Genomic DNA, 24,349 nt, shown 5'->3' with positions numbered 1-24,349 from the left:
TAAGCAAAATTAACGGTGTCTTATGTCGTCAGAGGAACACACTCCCGCACACAATGCCTCTATACGGCCACACACAACTTATTGTCTCATGGTCTGGGGGACAACGGCCAAGCAGAATGAAATGAAAATGCTACTGGCTCAATAGCGAGCAGTTGGAATAATAGCAATAGTACCATGGTGTACTTATAAGGACCCCTACTTTATAATGTTCAATATCATGAAAATTGAGCAGTTATTTTCATACAAATTAATTTCTCTGTATAAAAATGCTGTTTCAGCTAAGAATGAATTTATTTTATGAGGTCTCAACCTCACTCGTTCTATTTCTTCACTCGTTCTATTTCAGTCTACAATATAGACCGTTTACAGCGCGCAGTTCTTCCGTTTGAGACAAGATGGCGCCACAGGTGCGGTCAGAACACGGCGCCATTACAGGCCTCGCAAGTTGCCGGCGCGTATGCCTCGACGCAGCCGTGGAAATGTCGCGAGTGGCTGCCGAATGTGTTCTTCCCACAGAGATGTGAAAAGGCAGAGAAAATACGTGCTTTGTTGTGGATTGCAAGAATTGCGACAGAGAGTTAAAGGTGTGGCATGAGATCTTTTGTGAGCTTCACAGCCCCGAATTGCACTCGGAAGGACGTACTGCCCCAATTCGCGCCCGTTCGCCATCCACCCCTTCCGAACGGGCGAACGCAACAAACATGTTTGCCAGCGCTAGATAGCCAATATAGAAAGAAAGGTTTCGATCTTGAAAAATCTGCGAGGGTAAGTGCATAACACAGCCGCATGAACAAGCTGTTCCGCCACCGAAACCATCACTTCGTACTTTCATTAGCTGCGCAGTGTGCTGAGACCTCACTGCTCGTAAGTTAAGGTGTGCGGCCATTCATAAAAGGAGCGCCCGAGGTTGAATTAGGAACGAAAAAAATAAAGACGACTATATGCTCCTACATACCGCTACTGCAGTTTGTGCAGTACATAGCCATGCGAGTGGAAAACGCTTACCGCCAGACCGTGTATTAAACGCCGTCTTGGTGCTACTGTTGAACTTCGCTCCAAGTAGCGCGGTTTTCTTGGACCACAATCGGAATAAAGCATTTGCGTCACGGCTGCTGTGCTCGGTGGTTGTCACTTCCTCGCGGTCCATGCAAGGCAGTCATTAAAAGTGATTCCGGCTGATTACTTACTACCAACGAGACCTCGAACATGTGCGCATATCGAACACGGAGCGTATGGCAGTTTTATATGTGAGGCTGACATAACCGAGAACTTCGTGTAGCATGAACGTGTTGCATTGCGCGTGTTATAACAATTATATCGCGGAATCCTTGGAAACGATTGCATGCCAGCTTGTGAAGGCTGCTTCATGCATGGTACTGCTTACATGATTAGGTAACATTTGTGTGTCTATTTCTGTCGCCTTCCTGTGTTTAGCAAACCAGTAGAAAATATTTTAGGTTTCCTAGGCACCTTTAACAGGTTGTAAACAAATGCGTACGATGTGCATATGAGCGCTTGACCGGTGTCTGCACGCATGTACACAATACGACAACGACCTGTGCTGCCGCAGGAGCATTAAGCCTTGCCGTTTTAGATAATAACAATAAAAAACATTAAGCAAAGCCTTCAGCGGATGCAAACACAAGCATTCAGGCGATTTACCCGTTGCCTCGAACAGGCGGAGTGCTCAGCGGCTCTCCGCGACACGAAGTCCGATAACGTTTTCACGACTAAACTGATCAAACGAGGGTTCCCACAAGTCCTTCGAAGCTTTAGACCAACCACAGTGTCGTCTTCCCACTCCTTTACAACCGTATCAGCCGAAACACTGCCTGTCGGAATCGAACCATCAGGCGCAGCAGCCTTCGCGCCGAGGCGTGCGCCGAGCGGTCAGGAAGCGTGTAATGGCGGCGTGATCACGTGATCAAAGATGGTAGCCCCCATGATACGGCGCTGTAAAGCGTCTATACGGCGCCAAATCACATGGTCTATACCTTTCTGCCGCACTAATTGTCGTAAGCAATCACTGACATATAATATAGCATGCTAACTTAATATTCTTCAAAAGAACGACATCATAGTGGAAAAGACTTCAAGGCGTGAATTAATCACAGTTATTCATATTTTTCAATCTACATAGAATGGACACCGTGATGTAACAAATATGCACTGTCTGCATACTTTTGCTTTATTACTTGCAGTGTATGAGCGCTGATCGCAAATGAATTTCAGAATATAACATTGTGAAATGTGCCCGTCATAATTTTATGGAATTATAGCATAGTGGGAATTTCATCGAACTGTTAAATGCAGATATTTTGAGGCTGTATTTCTTTTCTTTTGTGAGTGCGCTCTCCCACTGCCATTGCGATCAGCTGCTGGGGCTATACGCCCCGGCACAGGGCGCACGGTGGCTTTCAAGCTGCATCAACTTAGCTTTTTGGCATGCGTACTTTCTCCTTTGTTACTTATGTAACTTTGAGAGAGTTAAATAAAGACTCCATTTCATTTCAAGTATCTCTACCGCGGCTACAAGCCCGCCTTTCCTTGCTTATTTTCGTCGCGTGCGCCAAAGAATGTTCGGATTCTGAAAAAAAAAAAAGTACACTGCACCAATTTATAGTTCCTTTTTTTTTGTAATAATAGTAGTAATCTCTGGGGTACCGTGTAGAAGCGATACCAGGGCTATCGGGATAACGTAGACCAGCTGGGCTCCTCAACGGGCGCTCACACCGCACAGTACACGCGCGTTTATGCATTTCGCCGCCATCAAAATGCGGGCCCAGCCGCCGGGATCGAACCCGCGACCTTGGGATCAGCAGCCGAGAGCCACAGCCACTGAGACATCGTGAAGAGACTTATTTAGAATCTTCTGAGACAACGAATGCCTCGGAAAGTAAATGTAGCACAACGTGGTTGAGTCATTGCAATTATCTTAGAAGATTCCATGACTACAGCGCAAAGAACGGGACAAGAAGAAGGACACAGGCAGAGACACAACACAGCGCTGACTTACAACTGAAATCTTTATTATCTGCCAGCCGGAATAAGTACCTAGCAGGCGGTGAAAAATGTAAAGTAATAGACACAAGTCATGCAGCGGAAACAAAAAATTCAAAAAATAAAAAAACAGACTAAAGCACACGCTTGTCAACATTCACATTCAAGGTAGCGTTTTTCTTTTCCTGACAGCAGTATAGATGGTGCGCTTATGCAATCTTCAGGGAGCCTTGCTATCATGTGTGCTTCTATGATTTCTCTTGTCAGCGAATCGCGGTTCCTACCTATCACAACGCACTCGTTGTACAATGGTACGCAGGCATCATTGTCATCTTCGTCATCAACATCATCACTTTTGCAGTTTCTACAGTGTTTCGATACGTGGCCTACGATAGGCCCACGTGCGACATTATAATCATGCTCTTTCAATCTTTCGTTGATACATCGGCCGGTTTGGCCGATGTATTGCTTCCCACATGACAACGGCAAAGAGTAGAAGACTCCCTCCTGGCAGGGGACAAATTGTTTTGCATGCCTTTTCAGGCAGCCGCAAAAGTGATGATGTTGATGACGAAGATGACAATGATGCCTGCGTACCATTGTACAACGAGTGCGTTGTGATAGATAGGAACCGCGATTCGCTTACCAGAGAAATCATAGAAGCACACATGATAGCAAGGCTCCCTGAAGATTGCATAAGCGCACCATCTATACTGCTGTCAGGAAAAGAAAAACGCTACCTTGAATGTGAATGTTGACACGCGTGTGCTTTAGTCTGTTTTTTTATTTTTTGAATTTTTTGTTTCCGCTGCATGACTTGTGTCTATTACTTTTCATTTTTCACCGCCTGCTAGTTACTTATTCCGTCTGGCAGATAATAAAGATTTCAGTTGTAAGTCAGCGCTGTGTTGTGTCTCTGCCTGTGTCCTTCTTCTTGTCCCGTTCTTTGCGCTGTAGTCATGGAATATCGGAACCAACTCGCCCAGCAACTTACTTGTCATCTTAGAAGAGTTGTTTTGTAGGCCATTTGGTGATCCATACTTCAAGAAATGCTTCGGCGCGGCAGACAAGGACAAGACATAGAAAACACACTACAGAGCGCCAATGTGGTGCTCTGTGGTGTTTTCTACGTCTTGTCCTTGTCTGTCGCGCCGAAGCATTTCTTAAAGCATTGCACTCATGTTTTACATATTTGCGGTTCATGACACCAAGAAAGGGAAGCCATTCTCATTCGGTGTTGTATGAGTTCGAGCAGTGACAAGAATTCTACTAAAACAGTACGAAAACGTGTGAAATCGGGAGACTCTAATAAACTCAAGATTTCACATCAATATGATTTACAATGCCTTAAAATTACCGAAAGCATATTACAGAAGCGCCAATTAGGTTTCTTCCTAGACACCAGACTTCTTTCAATTTTTGTTGCGGCATAGACTGGATGCCATTTTCGCACTGCCTTGCGCAGATAGCTTTCGGTGGGTAAATCGACGCCAGGGGGAGGAAAGTGCGAAACCCTTCCGTCCCGGCTAACTGGAGAAACCTCAGCTGAAGCCGTAACTGGCACTCCTAACGCTAGGAAAGCAACTGAAGGAGGAATTGGCGCTAGCGTCTGTAGTAAAGAACAAGGTCTAAACGCAGGAAGGTTCTGAAATGAAAGAAGAAAAGATCTCTTTTCCCCCCTTTCCTTTTTGAATTTCTGACTGGCGCGGCCGTTGCAACTGTTGCGCATACTTGGCGCGTTTCGGGAGCTCCGCCAGTCGCGTTACCTCGGGCGCTGTCGCCTGCTTTGCGGCGCCGGTCATAGACACTTTGGCGTCGTGTTGCTTTATGTGTTAGTGGTGTCGGTGCTGCGACAACTACGGTGGTGTTTGGTTTTGGCCTCGTGACCTTCAAAATTGTGAAGAGTGCAGCGAGACCCACACAGATACGACGGGAACCGCTACCTGCGCTCGCTTTCTCGGGAGCCACCGCTCATTTCGGCGTCGTGGATCATGAACTACGATTTATTCACTGCTGTTGACGAAGCACCTCATCGTGTTTGGTCTGCAGAAGAGTCCGTACATCGTGGGAACCGGTTATGCAACTGTATGGTTTGGTTTGGTTTATGGGGTTTAACGTCCCAAAGCGACTCAGGCTATGAGAGACGCCGCAGTGAGGGGCTCCGGAAATTTCGACCACCTGGGGTTCTTTAACGCGCAGTGACATCGCACTGTACACGGGCCTCTAGAATTTCGCCTCCATCGTAATTCGACCGCCGCGGCCGGGATCGAAACCACGTCTTTCGGGTAGAACGCCATAACCAGTGAGCCACCGCGACGGCCCCACTTGTATGTTAACTGAATTTTATTGGTGTCGCATACATTAGCATGGACAGCGAAGGCCATTGCCTATTAGTGGTTTGCTTTCACGCGTTTACATAAAAACTATTTTTTTTTGCAATTATGTACGATTGTAAGGTACATCGTGCGTGGATTAAATTGTGTGCACTCACTGTGAACGGAGTAATCCTTCTGCACTGCGTGGACAGTATGCAAGGAATGATCGCACATTTATTGCGTGAATGATGCGCGCAATGATGTACTGAAAATGTCAGCTGCGCCGTTTGATATAAAGTTAACACCTGCGGTGCATCGGCATAAATGATCTGTACTGTGTGGCTTTCTGTAACATAGACGTGTGGTGTATTTTGAGGAATCTCTTTTAGACTGAAAGCAACGGAAATGATATAGATATCGGGTGTCTCAGCGAAAACTTTCAAAAATTTTAAACCATAGGCTTTTTCGGGTAAAATTATGGCTTTTGCGGCATAGTATTACCAGTGTTGGCGGACACCAGAAAACCGGTGAATTGTCTTAAGTAGTAAGACGGTCAACTATTTTTTAATAATTAACTTTTTAACTCGTAAAGTTAGGCGCCTGTTGCAATTTTCGATTTGTAGCCACTCTTTAGTAGTAGCCATATCTGTTTTTATAATTTCGGAAACGGGATTCCCCTTGGCGCTGTGGCTCGAAAAATTTTGCTTTCTCGACTAGTTACGTGCACTGGAGGGGTTACTTTGCCTGCATGCTTTTGAAAGCGCATGTATTTTCGCACGATGCAGTCAAATTTTGTCGAGCCACAGCGGCGAGGGTAATCGCGTTTTAGAAATTTAAAAAACTGATATGGCTATTACTAAGGACCGGCTGCAAATATCTAATTACAACTGGGCACCTAACTCTACTAGTTAAAAAGTTAATTATTAAAAATTACTTAACCAGTTTACTGCTTAAGACGATTCGCCGATGTTCTTGTGTCCGCCGACACTGGTAATACTATATGCCACAAAAACCATATTTTTACCCCAAAAAGGCTATTTTTCAAAATTTTTCAGTGTTCTCTGAAACACCTGGTATATATATATATATATATATATATATATATATATATATATATATATATATACACACATGGTCTGTTCTGAAAGTAGTAGGACTCATTTTTTTTAACAAAATTTATTCAAAAGAATACTACAAACGATTACAATTTTTCAAGGTAGCACCCTTCCGCACCTACTCGCTGCTGCCAATGAGTTTTACAGTTTTCGTACGCCTCCAGGAACGCCTGGATCGGAATGCTGTTTAGCTCCCTCGTCACGGCCTGTTGAACCACCTCTACCGATCCGTGATGTTTTCCCTCGAGCGTCGATTTTATTCTCGGGAATAGAAAAAAGTCTGGCGGGGCCAAGTCGAGGCTGTAGGGGGGCTGAGGCAGCGTTGCCGCCTTTTGCTGGGCAAAAAATCGGGGTCCTCATTCAGATGATGAAGATCCTACCGGTTGGCCTTATCCTCCTCTGACAACACTCCCGGCACCAACTTCGCGCACGCTTTCCTCATGGATAAGTTTTCTCTCACGATCTCAAAAACTTGAGTTTGAGGAATGCACAAGTCATCAGCAATAATTCTGATACTCACTCTACGATCACTGTTAAGTAAATGTTTCCCTCGCTACACATTTTCGTTGGTCTTGCTGTTCGAAGGGCGTCCGGAGCGGTCGTCGTCTTCCACTCTTTCCTTACCTTCTCGGAACAGCTTGTGCCGCTCAAAAAACATCTCATCTACCCATGCCAGTTTCACCGTAGGCCTCCTTAATCATGTCGTGAGTCTCTTTGCCCGTTTTACTAAGATTTACTCAAAATTTGATCGCGTATCGCTGATGCAGTAAACGCTCGACGATTCTGCGTGACGAGACGTTTCGACACGGGTTCACAGTACAAGCGACCTCCTCTCTTCAACGGCCGAGAGCCGACTGCCGATTTTTCCCAGCATTCCCAATATCCCCCTTGAACGATCCTGCACGCGCAGACCACCTCTCGTCCGCCCGTTCGCCCAGGAAAAAACCAGTCCTACTACTTTCAGAACAGACCCTGTATGTGTATATATATATATATATATATATATATATATATATATATATATATATGTATATATATATATATATATATATATATATATATATATATATATATATATATATATATATATATATATATATATATATATATATATATATATATATATGTGACAGAAGCCAACAGCCACAGAAACCAAGGGGCAGAGGGGATTTTTTTAAATTAATTTATTTATTTTGTGGTGTTGATCAATTTAGAATGTTACTGAATATGTTATCGATTAAAGGTAATTGATTAGAAAAGCAGAAGAAAAAACAACCACATGCCGCCGGTGGGATACGAACCCACGACCTCCGAATTACGCGTCCGGTGCTCTACCTCTGAGCTACGGCGACGGCTGTCAAATCTTCTGCTTTCGGGGGTATTTATGTTTACAAGTAACCTAACCTTGAGAGTGTTCATCAGTGCCACCCACGTTCATAAGCGGCGGACGTAGAACGTCCTGAGTTCCCGCAGGTGTGACGTAGAACGTCATCGAACGGAGAGGGTGGAAGCTGCGTGAGAACCCTCTTATGCTTCCTATGGCATCAAGGCTGCCAGAACCGAGGCCCTCGCTAAGCAATTAAGCAAACAAGCGAAGGGGAATGAGGGGCTCGTTATAAATATGACAGAAGCCAACAGCCACAGAAACCAAGGGGCAGAGGGGATTTTTTTAAATTAATTTATTTATTTTGTGGTGTTGATCAATTTAGAATGTTACTGAATATGTTATCGATTAAAGGTAATTGATTAGAAAAGCAGAAGAAAAAACAACCACATGCCGCCGGTGGGATACGAACCCACGACCTCCGAATATATATATATATATATATATATATATATATATATATATATATATATATATATATATATATATATATATATAATGTCAATGAAACCATAAAATATGTGCCCTCTGTTCTCCGTACATTGGCCCAGCGCTGAGGCTACCATTTCTCATTGCTGACCAGCAGCGAAACCAATTTTAACATGCCAGAACACCAAAGATATGGTGTACGAAAACCCAAGAAAACCGCGGAGTGCGGTTGCGGGCAACGATACATCCACCTACCTTCCTTACCGAGCCCGATTTTGGACCGGTCCTAGCGTGAAGCAAATGTCATGCCAACAGCCTCCGAGCCAGCGTATTTCGGTCGTCCGTTGTCATGAAGATTAATACGCCGTAACTGCGCCGTAACTGAAGGAGAAATTGACGCTACCGTCTGTAATTCGTGGCCGCTGGGAGGTGTACGAAGTTTCACCCCCCGCCCCCCGGTCTATGCGCTAGCATATCTGACTTTTTCTGAAAAAAAAAAAAAGTGTGCCGGGTGTGTGTGTACTATCAAGATGGAAAGAAACGCGCACAGCGCGGCGCCTACGCGCTCCGCTGTTCGAATTTCTTTCGATGGCGCTTTTACCTGGGTTGTAAGAAAAATACGTTAGAGTCGTCCTAGAATGCATCACGGAGAACTCTAGAATCCTTTTGCTACCACCGATGTTAAAGCGTGTTTAAAAGAAATGCGAACAGCGAAGCGCCCAGGCTCCGCTCTGTTCGCATTTCTTTCCATCGTGCACATGGTAGCACCTTCTGTCTGCGTCCGTGTCTTTTAAGCTGTTTTAAGAAGTAAAAAAAGTCGTGTTGAACCGAGTGCCTAGCCGGTTTGGAACGATTCCGTTTTATCGTTGCAGTTCGGGTTCAGTTCCAAGATGGCGAAAAAAACACGGGTTCAGTTCCGGTTTCTGGTTCAGGTTCGGTTCTCGTTCGACACCCTGTACGCAATGTATCGTTTCCTTTCGAAAATCTTATTTATTGTCCGTTGATCACAAACTGGCTACGGAGGGAATCCGGTTAACCTATGGCTTCAGTCAATCAAGAAAATTGGCTGGCTATCAGAAAAGGTGCAGAAAAGTGTTTATATTCATGGCATCGTTAAAGGTACTGAGCATTTCCCAGCATGCAACGATTCTTTATGTGCGCCTTTCATGGATTATTAAAAAGACGATTTGATTCAGCTAAAACATAAGTGTTCATGCAACTATGGCGTAACTAGGGCGTTGAGGAAGTCTGTTTGTGTAAATATGTCAGAAAACATTTACTGCGGCACTCAGATTGCACAGCAGTTATAGTCCTCCACATAAGGAGTTGGTGAATGCCGATCAGGAAGTGTGTCAGGCAAGTAGACAGAGTGTTACCTCTGTTATTCATTGCTCCTTTACAAAAGGAGTTGAGAGGACTGGATTGGAAACGTCTAAAGGTGTAGACATTTCTATACAAAAGTGGTCTACGGGCGCCTATGGAATATACATACCCAAACATGTGCTTACTGCCAACTATTGAAAAATCTATGCCACTAATGCTACAGTTTCGCAACCATACAACTGTTTTCAGCTGTCAGTGGATAAGTAAATCCTCTGAAACTACAGCTAAACACGGCCATGGGAAAGGCTAGAGCTGTTTGGGCCAATTACCTGTTCAAGTTATGGTAACCACAGAGGTTCACACTTTCTAGAACTAAAGCTGCATAAAATCGAGGAAAGAGGAAGCCACAGCCTGGTGTCAGCATTCCGACTTGGGTTCTGTCAAAGTAGCCTCAGTACAGGCACACGTTCATATCGACAGGTACTTTGCCTTTGCTGAGGTTAAACCAAGCCTGTTTCACGAATTCTGAAATACACCGGTACCCCGCTGGCGTAGCAGGTTTAACAAATGTTGATACCGTCCGTTCTTTTATCCATCTAGGTACACAATGTCGAATGAGCTTATTGCTTTGTTTTTACCTTGGAGGGCCGTAGCCCTTTCAGTGCGTAGGATAGACTGAAGCAGTGAGCATACGCTGGACGAGGGATTTGCGTGAAGGCGACTTGTGCCACGTCGTAATTAGCCCATCCGCTAAATGTACACTTCTCACATAAAAGCAGTTCCGCCTCTTTTTGGGACACTCATTTTATTTATGTGCCATAGACAACAAATCCACTTGAGTGAGACTGCTGAAAACGTTATCAAGGCAGCATTCTATGCTTTATGCTCCGGCCAGGCTTGTTTGTCACGGACGCGCGCACTGACCCACATATCAGCCGAGGTTTGGATTGCGCCGGTTTTTTTCCGATAGCGAGCGGCTTCGCATTCGCATGTGCGTGTTTATCTCCCCGACGTGAGCGGAGTTTGGCTGTCGAAGCCAGGTCCGCTGAAGCAATAGGGGAATGGTTCGTTAGCTTAGATTTCGTTTCGCATTTCCTTTTCTGTGCGACCTCGGCGGCCGTTACTGGTGAAGACGACGACATGCAGAGCACTGGCAAGAAGGGGGGAGAGGGGGGGGGGGGGGGGAAGGCTGTGCGTTTCTTGTTCCCACATTAGTTTATTTTCGTGGTAACATTGAAGCGGTACTCCTGGCAAGTATTTCGTTGCTATAGTTGTACATACAATATTTGCAAAAAAGCGCGCTGTGCTATTCCACTTGCCGTGGCAGACTCCTGCGCATTTGTCCCAGTTGATGACGCTTTCAGTTTTATTGCGGCACGCTTTCGCTACAAGGCTGACAAGGTAGAGATCATTCAATGATCGCCCGTACTACAGTTCGGAGTGCCGTTGTGGCAGCAAAAGTGTGGTATATGCTACAAGTGTTCATGTCGCGTGTTAAAGTGCAAAAGATGCGCACTGTCTTCGCTGTCTTCATTTGGGGTTCAAGCTGCGAAAGGTGTCGGTCTGCAGAGGGGTCTCAGTCAATCTCGCTTGTGTTTTCGCCAGATTATTTCTCGTTTTATTTTTTTAAGCGACCAGAAGGACTTGTTTTTGCGCGCAGTGATACAAGCGCGTTTGGGGGACGCTTTGTTGTTTCCTGGCACCCGCGGCGCCATTAGGGACATTTTCGGGAAGTGGCATACCACCCTTGCTCTAGCTGAGCGTCCGTTTCTCTACAGAATATTTAGTAGTGAGAAAAGAATGAGATTATACAGTGGCCTGGTTGATATTTTGATGCATTTCTGCACGCTCAAGTACAGTAGAGGTTTAGGACATGATGTTCTAAAAAGGGCGAAAAAAATGCCGGAAAAACCCTCCGTAAAATCCTTCACTCTCTCAGTAAAAACATGGCTCGATGCGAAAGGCATCTTCGCCTCCTGGTCTCTGAAACTTGAAACTTTTTCTGATGCTTTTCGTTTGTTGCTGCAGCATTTAACCGATTGCCACTATCTGCCCTGTGCTACAAGGTGCAAGCTTTGTACGCTTCGGAAACCCGTACGTTGTTTTCCCGAGGATTTTGTTTAGTAGATGTTTGAATTTGAACAATCCGCTGTAAAAGGTGGAAAGAAAAAGTTTTTATCGGGCAGAACGTATCTTTCCAACCTGTTATTTGGCGGTTACCTTTAGTTAACGGTATCAAGTAACAGCATTTTGCTCACACCACCGATCCTAATGAGTCTCGTTATGCGGCTACGCTATAAGCGAAGCGAATGAAAAAAGCCTCTCTCAACAGGAGCAGACGCCATGTGGTGTTTTAACGCGATAGCGTCAAGTCTTTTGCTCGGCAGAAAATCCGCTGCCGGCGTTGCGAGCAAAAAAAGCAGGTGGCCCACATTCCACCTATAGGTAACGCGAGCTTGAGGCGCAATCACATCCTGCCCGCCGTGGCAGGCGGCGGTTAAATTAATGATTGGTCGGCCCCACCGGTGGATGGATGGATGGATGGATGGATGGATAGGAGCGCCCCCTTTGAAACGGGGTGGTGGCAATTGCCACCATGCTCAGCTTTTCTTTATTTAATATTTTTTTTTGTTTACTGTGTTGGCAATTCTCATTAAGATTCTCCATCAACTTTGCCTACGGTTTCCTACTATTCTAACCTTATGCCACATCTCTGCTTTTCAACCACCAATCCTCCAATCGCTTTTTGCTGACTTCCACTGCAGATTTATTTACATGACCATTGTTATCTTTAAACCCTAGGGCCTCAGAAAGAGTGACTGTGCCTGCATCGACATCCGGATGGATACCATCACATTTGATTATGAGGTGTTCAATTGTTTCCACAGATCTACCACACACTGCACATGTGTCATCTTCTTCGTTAAATTTCTTTTTGTAGCTGCGCGTTCTAAGACACCCTGATCTAGCTTCAAAAAGTAGGGCACTGCCTCTTGAGTTATCATAGAAAAATTCTTTCCTGATCTGCCTTTTCCAGAATCGATATAGTTCTACACTATGTTTCTTTTCCATTGAATTCATCCAATTTTTAACTTCCGTGTTTTTAACCTGTCGTTTAATGCTCTTTCTTTCTCCGTCCTCATGACCGGCATACTTACTGGTTAGTTTTCTAGTTCTTTTCCGCCACTGTGAGTCAACGTTCTTTCTGTATAAATATTTAAATACCTTAGCTGCCCATCTGTTATCGTCCAATTTCCTCAGGCGTTCTTCATATAGTATTTTACTCTTAGCTTCCCGTGCCTCAAACGATGCCCAGCCCATATCCCCTTGTACTGCCTCGTTTGTGGTTTTGCCGTGGGCACCTAGTGCTAATCTTCCAACAGCTCTCTGATTTACGTCTAATCTCGACTGAACTTATGCCCTTAAGCACAGAACCGCATTGCCGAAAGTAAGTCCCGGCACCATTATTCCTTTCCAAATACCTCTTAGTACTTCATATTTGTTGTACCCCCATAATGCCCTATGTTTCATTATCCCGGCGTCTCTTCGTCCTTTTGCCCTAAGAGCCTGTTCATGCTTTTCCGTGTATATCTGCCCTTCGTTTAGCCATATCCCAAGGTATTTGTATTCGGCCACTTTGGGTATTTCGTGGCCTTGTATTGTAAGCACCTGATCAGTTGTATCGTTAAAAATCATCACACCTGATTTAGTTGCACTAAAACTGAATCCTAGAGCGTCTCCTTCGTCTCCACAGCAATTAACCAAAGTTTGTAAATCTTCCTGGCTATCTGCTAACAGTACAATATCGTCCGCATACATTAAACCCGGGAGTCGCTGCTCAACTACATTTCCGCCTAATCTGTACGATAGATTATAACCCAGATTACTTTCTTCTAGCCTTCTTTCCATATTTATCACGTAAAGCATGAACAGCAGCGGTGATAGAGGGCAACCTTGCCTTAATCCTTTGTGCACCCCTACAGTTGTTGTACTTTGGCTACGTTTGAAACAGCGCCACCTGCCGGGGCAGTGGCGCATCGCACTTAACCGCTGCACCACTGCGCCATTGATGGTATGAGGACTCCCTACGATCTATGAATGTTAAGTAGAGAATGGCCGTGTCTGCAAAGTGATACGCATGGAGGACCACTGGCCACTGAAGGGGCCTACTAACGCCACCGCGCCTTACCCTTAAAGCGGGGCTGAAGTGCCCCCTCAAGTTTTTAATGAAGGTACCTTTTATCAAAATATTAGAGGGAAGCATATAGCCATGCCGACTCGAGGACCATGCCGGTATAGTTAAGATGCCCAGTTTTCACGAACGCCTGTTGAGAACTTCGGCTTTCTGCAGCGCTTGCTTCTCAAAAGTAACTGAATGCGTCAGCTGATGCATTTGACGCTGCCGGCGCTTATGACCTTACTGAGCCGTGTGTGGAAGAGTGCGTGGCCTTTATCGCACAATAAATGTCCTGCAAGCACCGGAGCATAGCGGCGAAAGTCGTTCATTTCTGCTGGCAACCACCGCAACTTGAAATAGAGGCGAATCTTGGGTTTTGTTTCGACAGTGAGTTCGTTCTCATTCCTTATATCACCGAGTGTGCAGAAGCGGGAAGTATGCGTCATCTATCTGCGAAATAATGAACTTAGGAAAAATGAAGACGGCGCCAACGGCAATGGCATCCTCTGTTGCCATTGCCGTGGCAACAGAGGATGCCAATTCCATGCCCATTTTTTCAGTGTGCTACAGCCTGAGCGAGCGCCGCCGACTCAAAGTCTGACTCATGCCATCCTCAGAATCTGCGGCACATTTTCTTTCAGTATCGAGTGTCGTTAAAGCCAATGATACACGAAAAATGTATTTTCAATATCGATACTCTGATACTTTCGTTTTTGGCATGCAATACCTAACACCGATACACAAAATGTATCAAATATAGTATGAAAGTACATGTATCTCAATACTGCACATGTCTGGTAGAGGCGTTTGTGCACACGCGCTTGTACTTTTCCTGCAGCACCTGCACGCAAACACAGCCGCTTCATTTTGAAACGCCTTTATTTCTCCTGCATGCGTTAGCACTGGCTCCACCGCTTGCTCCATTCACGCATTCGAAACAAGCGGAGCCGAGGCAGCGGAGCCTGCATCGAGGGAGGGGCCATCTCGCTTTTCTTTTGCAGCATAAATTTTTGAAGAACAAAAGCCGAGGCACCACGCAAGCGGCATAACCAGGCTGGAGGCTTTCAAGGACCACTGCGAACTGCTCTCGGTAAAAGCTGATTATCTGCGGCTCCTCGTGCTTTGCCGGCAGAAAAAGACGCTTTCATCGCCGTGAAAAGTGAAAATCCCCCGGCGTCCAAACCGAGAAAGAATTTGGTTTGACGTGAATGGCCTCGGGGATCGACGGTTGAAATGGGCGTCTACGCACGCAGTTTACTTCCAAGATCGGTCGTTGATGGCGAATTTTGGTTTTAGTATCTTCTGGCTTATATAAAGGCTACGTTTTCGGTGAGCGTGGCCTCTTTGTGTCCAGACCGTGGTACCCTTTCAGCACAGGCCAACTCTTTTTTTTTCCCTCAGTGTCTCTTTAAGCTTTGCATAGCGAAAACTTCTGTTAAAATCAACGAGAAGTTGTCAGAACGAGGTGAATCTCAAACGAGCAAGACGAAGGGGGTTTGGATCGGAGGTGTTCACGCTCAGCGAGGACGCACACCCGCGGCGTGCGTGGTGGCGCGAGCGGGGAGCTCGTTGCCTCAGCCGCCGGGGTGGATGGAGATCGGTTACACTTTCGCAACACCCCGACGCCCGGCGCTGAGCTCATGAAGGGCGTCGCCTGTTGTTCCGCCAGAATGCCTCGGGACCGACCCGCTCGCTTTTTCTCCGCCAACGGGGCGGCACATCCTCGATTTGGTGTGCGCCAGCCGTCGGAGCTCCTCTGACGGCGCCGTTTCCCGGAATGTGGGCCAGCGAGTGCCTGCATAACGCCGCCACCCGTTTCCGTGGTACGTCCTTTCCTGCCTTCTTGTTTCTTGTTTTTGCTGCGTCGATTTCTTTAGATTCATTCGGTTTTCCGTGCGCGCATCTCGTAAGACGCTAGACACGCGTTTCCTGTCGTCCACTATCGGGACCGAGGTCGCCCTTCCGTTCTCTCCTGTCCGGCGCACCTCGGGTGACTCAGTTCTGCGCTTAAGCGCATATCGACGGAGGACGGACAGAAAACCAGCAGCAAGCGGGGAACATGTTCATGGTGGAACGGAGAAGACAAGAGGAGCAGCTAAAGGAACACATAACACTGGAGACCAGTACAAATCCCGAACAGCACTCTTCATAATTGAAGTAAATTACAGCCCCACACAGGCGTCATGTCCTATTCTAACGTTAGGCCACTCTTCGCGTAAGCCTCGTGAGTCGTGTTTCGAAGCATAAACAAGCCTGTTTACCATCCCGAGCCCGGCTGTTGACGCTCCTCTCCTCAGCGGGACGTTTTACGACATCGCAACATTGAAAACTTTGTTTGTGCAGCACGTGCCCGCTGTTTTGAAGCATGAGTGTAACTAACTGTGTTTGGATAGCTTGAAACTCGGTCTGCCCGTCGATAGCCCCGTTCTGGAGCAAGTGTTTGCACGCAACAAATTTCTGCATTATATCGTAATGCTTTCTCTTGTTTACAGGGCATGTGTTGTATTGTTTACTCTCTTTTCGGTTTGCGTGTGTGTCCGCGACTTCTAGGTACTGAATCACAAACTGTTGGTTAGAAGAAGTATACAGGGTGTTTTTTTTTTATCTGTAGAGATTTTTCTTTAAAAGGCCGTTAGAGACGACAATGCGGTCTCTGCCGATGGATTGCACTGCATGGCAGACATGATGCCAGTGGTAGTAGATAGTTATTGAACGATTAGTGCAATTATTAGTAACTAATAAACTTTTCCTTTTAGGGCTAAATATGGTCGTTCTCGTGTGTGCTTGCGTGCACGCGTCTTTTAAAAAGGGAGCAATACCTGAGCCTGAAAACCGTTGACGTTCGTGGCGCTCGACCTGTTAGACGTTGAAGTTCGCCGGCTACCCTCGTGAAGGGCGTACTGTCAAGTGCACCCGTCTATTTCTAGTCTCCAACATCGTGACATTATTATATGGCGGAATCGGAAGCACTGAAGACTGTAGGCAAACCAAGTTTTTAAATTTTCAAAATCGGAATTGTGGTTCGAGATGTCGAACGTGGAATCATGAGCGCAAAGCTAGCCCGTGCCGCAGCTGACACGTGTGAGGCGCCGGAAGCGGTATAACCGCGTGTGACGCCGGGGAGACGCGTTTAAGGAGAAAAAAAAAAAGAAAACAAACTTGACAGAACCTTAAGCTCCTCCCTAAGAGTGAAACGCGACAGCGTTAACGGACCCCGTTACGGCTTTTTCACATAGCTTGAGCCCGCCGAGCCCTGGTCTGCGCCTTCTCTTCCCCCGCCTTAGCGGTCTCTCTCATGGTCGAGCATCCGTCGATGTAGATGGCACATCAGCATTCAGGGAATGCGCATACTCAGAAGAACGCCCTGCACTAGTAGGCGTTACCGGCTACATCACACACGTGTGTCAGGAGCAAGCAAGCGCCCGCTCTTTATACCATCCACATGACGGCATCATTCGGCACTGCTTTATAGAGGCCCCCGTGCGCAATGGAAACTTCGACTCCGCTTCCTCAAGGACGAACGGTCCCGTGAGCGTCCGGCCGATCGGCGCTCTTCCCCTCTGCTTCACCGGAGATGATTCGAGGGAGGCACCACTCCGACCCCACAGCCGCGACGGCACAGAAACGCTACTGTGTTTCGGCAGTTAATTGTGAGACTGACCCTAGGGTTCATTACGGCAGCGGGAGAAAATGCCCCGGTGGCACTTAGGTTCAGCATAAGGGTATGGCGCGATAGCGTTAGAGGTTCCATAAGGCCCGCTTGAGGGTCCCCTGGAGCACCCTTTCGCAGACAGACACGCTTCTTGCCATGATATGCTGCTTTATTACACACCATCGCCCATATCATTTGCTGACGCTAATTATTGATGCTGATTAACTAAATGTTCCTGTAAAGTAATTCGCTCTCTGTGCGGTGCACCTTCAAGGCCTTCCTTTATCCCATTGAGCGGACGTTCCTCAGTGATGCCGAGGTAGCATGCTCGGCTGCCGACCCATAGGACAGCGGTTCGATACCGCATGAACACCTCTTTTTTCCTTTTCAGTAAAAGCGCTTTTCCACGTCACTGCCCCCTCGGCCCATCTGGATTTTCCAATCACAACGACGCCGAGTTTCCTGCCGAACGGCCCCAATATCCCTCATGAAAATGGTCTAATGGTTTATAGACAGTCTATAGGCTTCTTATAGACTCTGTTTCCTTCCTATAGATATTTATTTTTGTCTATTCATAGTCTATAGACTGTATATAGATAAAAGTCTACTAAAGGTGTGTGGCCATAAATCTATAGATTGTCTATAGAATGTCTATAGCACTTGTATTGCCTATAGATTGTTCTCTAAGGTTTTTCTATAGACAGTCTATAAACTTCATAGACAGAAGTCTGTGGACAGTCTATAGACTGTCCAAAAAAAATTTTGTAAGGCTGTAGCGCATGCGGCGTCCGGCAAACAGGTATACAGGGTCTGTTCTGAAAGTAGCCGGACTGATTTTTTCCTGGGCGAACGGGCGGACGAGAGGCGGTCTGCGCGTGCAGGATCGCTGAAGGGGGATATTGAGAATGCCGGGGAAAATCGGCAGTCGGCTCTCGGCCGCTGAAGAGAGCAGGTCGCTTGTACTGTGAACCCCTGTCGAAACGTCTCGTTACGCAAAATCATAGAGCGTTTACTGGATCAGCGATAGGCGATAAAATTGTGTGTAAATCTTGGTAAAAGGGTCCACCAGACTCACGACATGATTAAGGAGGCCTACGGTGACGCTGCCATGGGTATATCAGGTGTTTTTTGAGTGGCACAAGCTGTTTTGAGAAGGTCAGGAAAGAGTGGAAGACGGCGACCACTCCGGACGCCCTTCGACCAGCAAGACCAACGAAAATGTGTAGCGAGTGAAACATTTACTCAACAGTGATCGTAGGATGAGTATCAAAATGATTGCTGATGACATGAGCATTTCTCAAACCCAAATTTTTGAGATCGTGACCAAAACTTAGTCATGAGGAAAGTGTGCGCGAAGTTAGTGCCGGCAGTGTTGTCAGAGGAGCAAAAGGCCAACCGGAAAGCGATCTGCCAGGATCTTCTTCATCACGTGAATGAGGACCCAGATTTTTTGCCCAGCACAAGGCGGCAACGCTGCCTCAGGCCCCCGAAAGCCCCGACTTGGCCCCGCCAGACTTTTTTCTATTCCCGAGAATAAAATCAACGCTCAAGGGGAAACATCACGGATCGGTAGAGGCGGTTGAATAGGCCGTGACAAGGGAGCTAAACAGCATTCCGATCCAGGCGTTCCTGGAGACGTAAGAAAACTGGGAAACTCATTGGCAGCAGTGAGTAGGTGCGTAAGGGTGCTAATTTGAAAAATTTTAACCGTTCGTACTATTCTCTTGAATAAATTTTGTTTAAAAAAATGAGTCCTACTACTTTCAGAACAGACCCTGTACCTCTACGCTAGTACGTCTCCGCTATGCTAACAGGAACGCAACGGAACCCTCATGCAGCATGCATCTGCACGCCTACGTGTCAAGTGACGAGCACCTAACGAGGAACGCTACGATTCAGGTGCGCGTCTCTCATAATTTAGAATGTGGTCGCGCTTTTTTCGTGGCCGAGTATCTTCCGGCTTGTAGTAGAGCCATACCACTTCCTGCGTGCGTCTGTTTTGGTATCTGGCCGTTTTGAGCGCATCATTGCACGTTCGATACCTCGAACCATAATGCCGATTGGGGAATGTTCAAAACAGGGTTCGCGCGACAAGGTGCTAGGCGAACCCTGTTTTGAACATTCCCCAATCGGCATTATGGTTCGAGGTATCGAAAGTGCAATGATGCGCTCAAAACGGCCAGATACCAAAACAGACGCACGCAGGAAGTGGTATGGCTCTACTACAAGCCGGAAGATACTCGGCCACGAAAAAAGCGCGACCACATTCTAAATTATGAGAGACTTTAATGACATAAAGATGCTTGAAATTCGTCGCTCCAGTTTACTTCTGTGTTTATTCCATACATACGATCACACCCGTCCTTCGTCGTTGCCTCTGGAATCACCTTTCCGCTCTTCACAACCCTTACATAATCAACTCAGCTTCAACCGGATATATGGAAAGACCCTCTCATTTAATTCTTCTGCATTACCTCGAGCAATTAAGCTCTGAAATGATCTTCCTCACAACATAATCTCTTTCACTGAACCTGAAGAGTTTAAGAAACATCTATGTATACATTTATTGCCTTAGTAATGTTTGAAATGTACCACAGTTTCATTTGCTCTTAACGTTGTTTTCTGATTTACTACTTGTTCTGTTACCCCTGGTTACCTTTTTTGTCACATGTTCGTGTTTCGCTCCTTTTTTTTTCTTTCTATTTTTGTGTTTGATGTTATTTTAACTCCGTTTTGTATCAACTTCGTGTTCCTTTCATCTGTTTGCCTTGTACCGCGTCCTTTGTACCATTATTATGCCTTTTTACTTCCGCATATTCCTTTTTCGATATGCCCCTCTCACCCAATGCTCTTCGGAGGCCTGTGAGGTACACATAAATAAATAAACAATATTCTGCACTGAAATAAAAAAAATGCAAAGTTTAATACTATCTATAAGTTAACCTACTGTCTTTTAACTAGCTACTACCATGCCTTAAAATGCATTTGCATAGACCGCATTGTAGTTTTAAAAAAACACCTGCAAAGTTTAAAGGCATGCTATATTATGATGGGTTCAACGTCTCAAAGGTGGGCGTGACAACTCGCACTTGGGCAGAGCTCGACTAATGTCAACCAAGATAGTAATAACTGATTATCAACAAAGAATAGATGCACAGCTTTCTTTCGCTGCAGAAAAATTCCTGGTCTGAGGAGTTCACTTGAAATTTCCTGCACGTTGTGGTATCCCCACCCTCTCACTTATCAGATTATCAGCTGACAGTATATTCTGCTGATTTTACCTGTCGATAGACGACCGCTAACTATGATTTAGCTGATAGTAAGGGCCGGCAATCCACTTGCATCAGAAGAGCGTATCAGTATCATAAGCAGGTATATATATACCTTTGACTCAGTACCGTCCATGCGCTTTCATAACTGCCAGTTTGGAGGGCAAGGAAACAATATAAAGAAATAGTAGTAATTTTACCCGCGTCAATATATTTGCACGTATGCTTCCGCATTTATCATCCATTAAAGCAAAAACTTCCCAAATCCAAATTAAAACCTAAAGCGTTAAGGAATCGGTATCGGAACTTCCTGTGCAGACTCACTCCACAGTTATTATAGTTTTGAAACGCAGGTATGAAACTTGGCGAGCAAAATACAGTTCCACAATTGATATGGCGAGCACAGATAGATACGCGGCAGAGAACAGGTGCACTTGCACGAGCCACCCTTGGGACCACGAAAAGGACTCGCGCGCTGTTTGCACACACACAAGCACACACAGTCGTCGGAACCAATTTGGGGCGGCAGCTCGTTTGAGCGCCGCGAAGAGCAAGATCAAGTCCCGGCCCTGGTTCACTGGAGAGCCCTGTTGTGCTCACGGCGCCTCTCTCGCGGAGAAAGTTGAAAGTACCCATCGGGCGCACCAGTTGCCTTTTAACTTCGTTCTAATGGCGAAGCTCTTGGTTTGCCAATCTTTGCGCTTCGAGATCGCTGTGCCAACATGGCGGTTCCGACTGGTGGGGACACACCGCCGTGTCGAATGTGAGCCTCGAATGTGCGCGAGCTTTCTTTTTTGAAGCTTAAGACAGACTGCGCTACAGTGCGCTGTCTGCTGCTGGCCGCCACTCATTACCCACGCAGCAACACAGCAACTACGTGCTTGTATGTACAGTATTTGTCAAAAGCAACAAGGCTGCATGGTTGTTTTCTCAGCCGTGTAGTGCAGGGCGTTTATGACACCTTTCAAGCCACGAATCAGTTTTAAGTAAGGACAAAACTCGTCCTCATCTGTTGAGACGTTTTTCGCCTTTTGAGGCGCCTCGAGCAAGCTCTGCAGACTGGCTACTTTTTGCGAAAACTCTACACCTCGCAATTTTTTCTGTAACTAATATCACGCGAGCGTCGACTGTTCTCTTGATCAGCATCAAGGGACGAAGGGAACTCCGCCAGAGCTGCCGCATGGGCACAACGCACCGTCCTCTGCTAGGCTGTTCCTAAAGCGAGCAGCCCCTCAACACCCATTATTTAGTTCACTTATCCGCACACCATGCTTCCGGAAGCTCAGTATCACCGGAGGTGTTTAGTTGCTTTCATTTTGAGGTCATTTTTTTTTCTCGCATTTTTATCGCCCAGTTATCAAAAATCGTGGGCCGAAACCGTTCCCGTAAATGTCTGAAAACAAAATAAAAAAAGATGCCCAGGCTTAGCTTGGTTAAGCCAAGAATGCGTTGCATATTGCGCGGTCTTTTTGCGCGAGGTATTGCTTGGCGGCACTCGATTTCCTCAGCACCTTTTCCTCCGCGACGTGGATGGATGGATGGATGGATGGATGGATGGATGGATGGATGGATGGATGGATGGATGGATGGATGGATGGATGGATGGATGGATGGATGGATGGATGGATGGATGGATGGATGGATGGATGGATGGATGGATGGATGGATGGATGGATGGATGGATGGATGGATGGATGGATGGATGGATGGATGGATGGATGGATGGATGGATGGATGGATGGATGGATGGATGGATGGATGGATGGATGGATGGATGGATGGATGGATGGATGGATGGATGGATGGATGGATGGATGGATGGATGGATGGATGGATGGATGGATGGATGGATGGATGGATGGATGGATGGATGGATGGATGGATGGATGGATGGATGGATGGATGGATGGATGGATGGATGGATGGATGGATGGATGGATGGATGGATGGATGGATGGATGGATGGATGGATGGATGGATGGATGGATGGATGGATGGATGGATGGATGGATGGATGGATGGATGGATGGATGGATGGATGGATGGATGGATGGATGGATGGATGGATGGATGGATGGATGGATGGATGGATGGATGGATGGATGGATGGATGGATGGATGGATGGATGGATGGATGGATGGATGGATGGATGGATGGATGGATGGATGGATGGATGGATGGATGGATGGATGGATGGATGGATGGATGGATGGATGGATGGATGGATGGATGGATGGATGGATGGATGGATGGATGGATGGATGGATGGATGGATGGATGGATGGATGGATGGATGGATGGATGGATGGATGGATGGATGGATGGATGGATGGATGGATGGATGGATGGATGGATGGATGGATGGATGGATGGATGGATGGATGGATGGATGGATGGATGGATGGATGGATGGATGGATGGATGGATGGATGGATGGATGGATGGATGGATGGATGGATGGATGGATGGATGGATGGATGGATGGATGGATGGATGGATGGATGGATGGATGGATGGATGGATGGATGGATGGATGGATGGATGGATGGATGGATGGATGGATGGATGGATGGATGGATGGATGGATGGATGGATGGATGGATGGATGGATGGATGGATGGATGGATGGATGGATGGATGGATGGATGGATGGATGGATGGATGGATGGATGGATGGATGGATGGATGGATGGATGGATGGATGGATGGATGGATGGATGGATGGATGGATGGATGGATGGATGGATGGATGGATGGATGGATGGATGGATGGATGGATGGATGGATGGATGGATGGATGGATGGATGGATGGATGGATGGATGGATGGATGGATGGATGGATGGATGGATGGATGGATGGATGGATGGATGGATGGATGGATGGATGGATGGATGGATGGATGGATGGATGGATGGATGGATGGATGGATGGATGGATGGATGGATGGATGGATGGATGGATGGATGGATGGATGGATGGATGGATGGATGGATGGATGGATGGATGGATGGATGGATGGATGGATGGATGGATGGATGGATGGATGGATGGATGGATGGATGGATGGATGGATGGATGGATGGATGGATGGATGGATGGATGGATGGATGGATGGATGGATGGATGGATGGATGGATGGATGGATGGATGGATGGATGGATGGATGGATGGATGGATGGATGGATGGATGGATGGATGGATGGATGGATGGATGGATGGATGGATGGATGGATGGATGGATGGATGGATGGATGGATGGATGGATGGATGGATGGATGGATGGATGGATGGATGGATGGATGGATGGATGGATGGATGGATGGATGGATGGATGGATGGATGGATGGATGGATGGATGGATGGATGGATGGATGGATGGATGGATGGATGGATGGATGGATGGATGGATGGATGGATGGATGGATGGATGGATGGATGGATGGATGGATGGATGGATGGATGGATGGATGGATGGATGGATGGATGGATGGATGGATGGATGGATGGATGGATGGATGGATGGATGGATGGATGGATGGATGGATGGATGGATGGATGGATGGATGGATGGATGGATGGATGGATGGATGGATGGATGGATGGATGGATGGATGGATGGATGGATGGATGGATGGATGGATGGATGGATGGATGGATGGATGGATGGATGGATGGATGGATG

The 24,349-nt window shown here is 46.5% G+C and overlaps 2 protein-coding genes across 3 annotated transcripts in view; both read left to right on the top strand.

The window, feature by feature from the left end:
* The window catches only part of LOC149349485 (myosin light chain kinase, smooth muscle-like), a 223,203-nt gene that overhangs the window by 109,571 nt on the left and 89,283 nt on the right, over positions 1-24,349 (top strand). The window contains exon 1 of one of the 2 annotated variants that reach the window (XM_089578458.1): positions 15,427-15,566. The exons of the other annotated variant lie outside the window; for it this stretch is intronic. The gene's annotated coding sequence lies outside the window, so the exon portion shown is untranslated. Of the gene's footprint in view, positions 1-15,426; positions 15,567-24,349 lie in introns of those variants that run through there. 2 annotated transcript variants of the gene reach the window in all.
* The window catches only part of LOC149349486 (mitochondrial sodium/calcium exchanger protein-like), an 18,590-nt gene continuing 9,675 nt past the window's right edge, over positions 15,435-24,349 (top strand). The window contains exon 1 of the mRNA XM_089578461.1: positions 15,435-15,566. The gene's annotated coding sequence lies outside the window, so the exon portion shown is untranslated. The remainder of the gene's footprint in view (positions 15,567-24,349) is intronic.

The sequence above is a fragment of the Amblyomma mixtum genome, chromosome 3, assembly GCF_055824585.1.
Source record: "Amblyomma mixtum isolate Tamu chromosome 3, ASM5582458v1, whole genome shotgun sequence".
NCBI lineage: Eukaryota > Metazoa > Arthropoda > Arachnida > Ixodida > Ixodidae > Amblyomma > Amblyomma mixtum.
The sequence above is the reverse complement of the archived record's forward strand: the minus strand, read 5'-3'. Positions and strand labels throughout refer to the sequence as shown.